General features: G+C 38.3%; 1 pseudogene across 1 annotated transcript; it reads left to right on the plus strand.

Annotated features, from left to right (window-relative positions):
* Positions 1–1,127: 1,127 nt before the first annotated feature.
* LOC306872309 (UPF0575 protein C19orf67 homolog) lies at positions 1,128–3,536 on the plus strand (annotated as a pseudogene). Its single transcript has 7 exons — positions 1,128–1,230; positions 1,360–1,477; positions 1,561–1,705; positions 1,788–1,888; positions 2,066–2,242; positions 3,009–3,068; positions 3,506–3,536. The product of its transcript is annotated as a UPF0575 protein C19orf67 homolog (transcript).
* Positions 3,537–7,796: the final 4,260 nt, after the last annotated feature.

Below are 7,796 nucleotides of genomic sequence, written 5' to 3' on the forward strand. Positions count from 1 at the left end.
GTGAGTGTCGTGTTCTTTAATGTTCCGGATGGAAACAAAGATGCCAAACTCCCTCATTGAAGAAGAAAGCCGGCATGTTTACAACTGTGACAATGAGCGCTTGTCAGTATCAGCTAAACTCTGGATTTTCAAAATATGTCCAAGAGTTTTACACACCGGTCTGTTATTGTGGTGATGTTTCCATGCCCCGAAATATGACGCACCACAAAATGAGATGTGATTAGTTACTTTACCTGTCAGTCAAATAGCCTCTTGGCTATTTCCCAGACCTTCAGCCATCAGTGAATGTCTGGCTACAGGAGACTAGCCTTCTAGTTGCTTTGAACAGAGGTATGCAAATACATAGGTTGACAGGACATTGCTATCATTGGATTTGGACCTAATGAAATTATTTTATGGTCCTGAGCCTTGCACAGAAGATGAAGAATGTATAAGAATATTTATTTAATATATATATATATATATATATATATATATATATATAATATATTTGTATATATTTTTATTTATGCTGTGAAGAGACTTTCAACCAGTATAACAAAAATGACATACTCTACCTTTAATAGAAGACTGTTTTTGTGGTCCCAGCAGGATCAGAATAGGAAATACAAATATGGTCATAAGGAGTGGTCTTCCAACGGTTGAGGAAATACATATATGGTCATGGTGGGCGGAACTACAACGGATGAGGAAATACAAATATGGTTGGTGGGCGGAACTACAACGGATGATGAAATACAAATATGGTCATGGTGGGCGGAACTACAACGGATGAGGAAATACAAATATGGTTATAATAAGTACTTAACTCAGTGTTCTTAACCGCAACAGTTTGCCACAGTTAACCTTATTTTTTGTTTATTAGGTTAGTCACTGGTAAAATACTGTGCACAAACTTACATTAATGGACAAAGTCAACAATTAGCCGTCAAAGTTTGTGAAATTGCAGGTATGACATTTTAAAAAGCATTAGTGCTGCTGTCACGTGTCGTTACTAGGCGTTTACAGGCGATTATCGATTGTGTTGCAATGGTGCAGTTTTCAATCACTTTAAAATGCATTTTTACATATTTTTTCACACAGAGCTGATTTATTTCATGGTTTCGTGTTGGATTGGTTAATTCATGATGGATAACGCAAAACATGCGGAGCTGAAGTCTTCACTATCCGAAGAAAATGAAGCATCCCAGTCTCTGACAGAATTAGGAACGAATACACAGACTCTTGAAGGTAATGAAAGGGACAAAATGTAATTATTCCCAAAACCCAGAACACTGACATACATAATATTGCTCTTGTTTACAGCAGTCAATGCAATGGCGCCCTCGTTCGGTAATGAGAGGTGTTTCTAAATTGAAGGTGCTGGCACAGAAACTCAGAATAAGAGAATAATGGATGAAAAAATCTCTCCCATTGAAAGGCAACTTGAGTACTTGCTGAACAAGGCGGGTGATTTTCAAACACAGCTTTTATGGAGGTGCTTTTAAGATCTAGAAAAAAAAACCATTTAGATTTTTTTTGGTCATTTTTTTAAGTGTCAAATATTTTTTTCTGTTTTAGTCGCCAGTGCCTCCAGAATTATGGGTTTGCCCATATTGTCCCTATGTTTTTGCAAACTTGTCAGCCGTACTTCACTTACCTGGAGTCCACAGCCAGAAACTCCAACCCCTTCCGTCCACCTCTGTCCACATATATACGCGCACAAGTGAGAAACTGATTTATTCTGCACATCTTACGCCACAAACTGCAAAAATCCACATATTTACTGTATTTGTATCCCATCACAGCTTTTGCAGTTTTCTCAGCAACTGTGTTCTCTTCTGGAACAGCTGGTGTTGCTGTATACCTCCTTCAGTTTCTTCTCACTGGAGGAATCTGATCCACTGAAGTACAAACCGATTATAAATCACAGACAAAACTTAGGCAGATATATAAATGAAGATAAGGATTCAGAAGAAACTGATCCTTTATTAGCACAAAAGCAAGGCCTGATTGGGATACTTCTATTACTATTGTTATTTTACTTCGTTGCAGATTTTTACTATGTACCTTTTTTTTTTTACAGTAGCTCTCACTTCTATATTGGCCAGTGTCAAATAGACAACATGAAGTTGTCAATCTTCCTGTACTGTTGCCCTAACCCTTCTCGCATCAGCCAGTACCGGCCTATACAAACGTATGCACTGGAATGTAGAGCGACAGAAGGAGAAGGAGAAGGACAGACATATGACAGTGCAGAGTTGTAAGTGAGGTTTAGTCAGAGAGAATCCTTTAGAAAGGAATTCTTCCATTTCTTTGTAAAAAAAAAAAGAAAAAAAAAAGGAGAATGCCCATTTTATTTATTTAGAATTTATTTATTATACACAATAATAATTGTTATTATTAGGTAATAACACAGCCCTGCATCTTGAAAAAAAAGTTTCTGCTGATTTTGCACATACACAATAAGATGTATATATCAGCTTTTAATTCCCTTGTCCAAGTGACAAAATTTGTAAGCATTCAAAATGTATAATGTAACTTACAGTCCTGCAAAGGAGTGGAAAAAGTGGAAATCAGGATTAGGCAAAAATAATGTCTTTGAAATCATTCATACATGTGAAAATGGGCTGAGAATTGAACAAATAATTATGACCTGGCTCAGAGGAACGAGATTTCTTCACCTTACAAATAGTTGTCTGAAGCAAAAATGCTCCAAATGCACACCATATTTCGTGAGAAAGTGTGATGTGCCAGAGTAAAACAGGCACTATTTTTGGAATCAGTGCCCCAAAATTAGTAAGAAACACAAGTATTGGATTTTATTCAGCAAATATGACTCAGGGTGGTGTAATAATTTTTCAGCCAAAGCAAAAGCAACATTAGCATATGCAGAGGGAAACTAAAATGACAGTGTAGAAATAAGAACAGCCTTATGTATTACATTTTAGCTTATTAACACCAAGCCTCATTTTGGCAGGGAATAAAGCCATATCTTCATCTTTACATCAACCATTTTCTACCTTCAGTTTCTTCCTGTGCTGCGAGGATGTCATTGAGGCAGCAGATGATAAAGATGGAGACGGAAGGTGCGAGGGAGAAAATACAGAAACTGAGAGAGAGAGTAGAGAGGATTTAGTAACGTGCATTGTAAGAACTTCTTTTGGACAACTTTAAAGGTGATTTTATCAATATGTTAATTTTTTTTGCACCCTCAGATTCCAGATTTTCAAATATTGTCCTATCATAACAATGATACATCAATGGAAAGCTTATTTATTCAGATTTCAGATGATGTATAAATCTCAATTTCGAAAAATTTACCCTTATGACTAGTTTTGTGGTCCATGGTCACATATTAGTATCGAACCATACATTATTTCATAATACTGTTGCTACAGTTTCTACTTTCCACAATAAGTCAAAAACCAAAGCTAATCCTAGAGGGAAACTATTAAGCAATATGTAACTTAGAAATAACAGTTAAACCTAGATGAAAAATTAATTCTGTGTATATGTTTTGTAGGGTGCTGTGTTCAGTGCCTTGTGGTCAGTAGGAGCAGCTGTTGTGTCTGGGAAGTGAGGAGCCTTCTTCCTGCACCGCCACAGACTGCCTGCTGGGGGTGCTGCTGTCTCAGTTAACAGATGGGACATTTGGCATGAAAATATGAGGTGGTGCTCACTTAGGGCCTCACCCATTCGGATAGAGCATTTGCTTTATTCAGATCAGATGTGAGTACAGATTGAAGTTTAAAACCTAACATCTGTAAATTTTTGCAATTTTTCAAACGTCTTTTAGTTCATGGCTGTTATTGTTGGTGGTGTTGTGCCATGTTGGTTTGTTATGTGGTAAATAATTTACACTAGTGATGGACAGCTTGTTAAACAGAGTAAAAGTTTAAGATCAAATGTCAAACCAACTTTATTTTTCATGAAAACATTAAAATACAGTGGCCATCCAAGTAGTCCGTTACAAAATCCAGAAATAAAACCTGCTACTTTTCTCTATAAAACAATGCTTCCTTTTAAAATAATAAATTACAAAAATATACACAAAAGCCGGAAAATGTACCACACAGAAGCAGTTATGTCTCTGCACAGTTGTTGGAAAACATGGTAAAGATCAGTGGAGAGGGCAGAGCAATATGAATAATGCCGTTGTATTCCTTCTCATGTCTTATTGTAAATCAGCCCAGTCAAAGCTATTCTCAGTGCATTTTTTAAACTGCTGGTTTGTGTGTCTGTACAGTAGCTTTCTCTGTATGGTATTTGTATCTGTGATATGTCAAGTTATATAACAGTAGTTAAGCCAAAATACAGTGAAAGTCAGAATCTACCTGGAATTCCTGTGTTCCCTGATTATAATGTAAAGCGGTTCCTTTGATATATTCTAAAAAAAAAAAAAAGTTTGATTTAAATAAATGCTCCTACATTTACAGTGTCAAACACAGTACTACACAGTCTCTAAACTACTTCACAGCACTAGACAAATAGGCAGTACTACAGTACAAATGAAATTAAAACCGTAATCTCTCTTCGTAATACAGTAAACAGACTATCGCTGTCCCTTTAAAATAATATACATGCACCATCACACATGACAAAACAGATAATAGGGGCTCCAATAATCAAATTGTGCTTTAACATTCCACTGGGCCACAATCAATCAATTCATTCAGTCAGATATGCAACAAACAAAACTCCTCACCAGACTCACAAACATCAACGCCTATTAAGTATTATAAATTAAATTTAGTTGAACATGTTAGGCCTACTCATAATGTGACCTACTGAACTCCATTTTCTTTAGAATATTCTTTGTGTTCCAATAATTCAGATTTCTTTTGGCAGAGAAATACATGGAGACAAAAAACTTAAAAAAAAAACAAAAACAAGGTTCATACTACTAGATAAGACCAACCAATTTCTCTAACCAAAGCAGGGACAGTAAACTTGGGAGACTAATCTGACACAGTGTATGAGAGTGCTTATTTAGCAAAACGTCCTTCCAGCCCTCTAAACATGGGAGTCAACCTCAGGCACAGCAAACCAGAAAACTTCATTTAAACTGCATGAGTGCTGTTATGAGAGCTGCTCCTTGTTCCTCAAATAGATACTAATCATTCATAGTTCGGACAGGTAAGGGAGGCACAGTGTTCAGAAGGTTCACAGTAAAGATGATCATTTGATGTAGCTGCACAGTTTTTCCTGTATCACTAAAAATATAATTAATCATATAATTAAAAATCCCTGTAAATGCATTCATCTGGTGTCAGTGATTTTTAAAATGTTCCAGCAGTGGATATACTTGTGGAAAAAATATAATTATTTTGTATATCATGTGTCGTGCTTCTTGAAGATAAGGTTTAGACCAAAGAAGGTCTTTGAACCAAATCGGTTTAAAATTGTGGATAGCTGTGCATGCTACGGAAGATCTGTAATACCGTCTTCTAGTTTACAGTTATCACAATTATTCAAAGAATTAAACATTTCATTTGGAACAACTACAGTTGTCGAATCAGCAAATTTACTTCAAAATACTCTCCTTCACTCTGTATTTAATCCTGCAAATCTCGTGTCAAACAGTAGAATGCACAAGCAATTGATTATTCAATAACAGCGTTTTGTGCTATTGAACAAGACCTGAATTAAGCCAGTTTGGGTTGTTGTAATCATCAGTGCAAGAACAAAAAAATAAAAAAAAAGCCTGCTTGATCTTGAATTTTAAACCTGCTCGTTTCGATTTACCTCAAGGTTTTCTCTTTTTTAAAGATCGTCTGCTCCAAGAAGTCAGAGAAAGGAGCCATTTTGTTTTAACTTGCTCAGTCATCGAGTCGGCATCTTGCCTGTATTGTGGGTAGAGGGCTCAAATAATGACTATGAGCTAAATGTATGTAGTTCAAGCCAGCCAGACATCTCCATTAAACCTTAAGGAAATGGCCTTTTGGCATGAGGGCAGGTCAGATATGGTGGATCAATTTTGCAGGGAGGTTGTTTCTCTGGCAAAAGTATGGACTGTAGTGTTCCATTGCTTTTGGATTGGTGGGGAGTGCAAATGTAAGCTCACTGCACTAGAATAACTCTCAGGAGGAAGACAAACCAAACAGAGAGCAAGATGGTGATAGTCCAGCACAATGTTCTGCAGTATCCATTTCAGGTTGACACAATTTTCTACTCCAACACTTGCTGAAATACTGCAGAACGAAAATGGATGAGCCAGTCAAATCCATTACTGTAATCCCTCTGTAAGATTTTAATCAAGAGAAGGCTCTATTATCTAATGCTACAACATACGCTTCCCTAATGGTCGACCTTCATCTCAAGTCTTTTGAGTTCAAAAGTTCATATTTGGAAAGCATTTTATTCAGCTTTCCTCAGTGATGTGTCTCCAGCTCTACAACGGTCCACTCACCCTGAGCAGAGCTGCCTGGAGCCTCGGGTGAGAAGCTGCTCACAGATGTCACAGTGGCTGAAGGGGGTGTCAGAGGTGGCAACAAGTTGGGCCACAGGCTGCTTTCGAGGGGGCTGAGTGTCCCACCTGCTCCTCCGGGTAGCATAAGAAGGGGCGAGCAACCATCACCTGTAAGCAGTAATGTTTGATTGATGAGCTGCTGGACAATGTCCACTTTCTTGCCCCAGTCAAACTCTAGAGGCGGAGGTCGTTCAGGGGATCCCAAGGGAGAAGGACTGTCTTGGTCTGTCTCCTGAAGTTCTCGCTGGGGACCCTGAATAATAGACTCTGGGGAAGGTGTTGTGCATTGTGAATAAAGATCAGCAGAGTCATTTTCTTCAGTACATCTTTGCATGTCTTCTCCAGGGCACACAAAGGAGCTTTTATCCTCTACCACTCCTTGAACCTCCTCCTCCTCTTCGTCACTCATTTCCACAGTTTCATAGATGGTGGTGAGACCTGATGAAGGAGACAGGACAACTGGTGTATGCACCTTGTGTTTTTGCTGCTGCTGCTGTTCAAGTTCTTGTTGCCACTGCATGATCTGCTGTCGCTGCTTTAGTTCTTGCTCTTGCTGCTTAAGTTGCAACTCAAGTAAACTTCTCTTCTGTTCTTCCTCCTCCTGCTGCTCTCTCTCATTCCTTGCTCGTTTCTCCTCTTCTTCTTGTCTCGCTTGTTCTCTATTACGTTTCTCTTGACGTTGCTGGATCTCATGAAGGTGCTGTTGGTATTGCTCTAGACATCGGAGCTGCGTGTTTGACACCACATTTGGTATTCTGGGAGGGAGGTCAGTGGGAAGCCGTGGTGGCTGGGTCACATGGGGAGCACGTGGCCGGAGACGAAGTTTGGACGACATCGTCATTTGGATAGAAAGCAGGTCATTTGGTTGTGGTGGAAAATGGGAGTTTCCTTCTGTGAATGAAGCAAAGGGTCCAAAACATGTTAAAAAAGGAGAGTTAAGCAGAATGCAATAAAGCAATAATGTTATAGACTGCAGAGTGTGGTGAAGCAGAAAAAAGCATTGTGGGAAACAAAATTGTCAGATATAAGATTAAACGATTCAGTGGAGAAGGAATGAACGAAATAACTAATTTCGCACCTTGGTGACATTCTCTCAAGAATATTTTGTGAAGATATTTGTGCAATAAAAGTGGCTACACCCTGTATATGCAGTAACCTCTAACTATTGTGAAGAGCAATCAAAAACAAGGAAATAAAAGCAGATGATGTAAACAATCTCCCTTAATGTGACGAGCTGAACACATGCAAAAGTGAGCGCTCACCATGCACAGTACAATACAGCACAAAGCAAACAAGTATTTTTTTAACAATGAGAAAATGACCCATCAGTAGACCCATGCATAAA

This window comes from Barbus barbus, assembly GCF_936440315.1.
Source record: "Barbus barbus genome assembly, chromosome: 7".
Taxonomy (NCBI): Eukaryota; Metazoa; Chordata; class Actinopteri; order Cypriniformes; family Cyprinidae; genus Barbus; species Barbus barbus.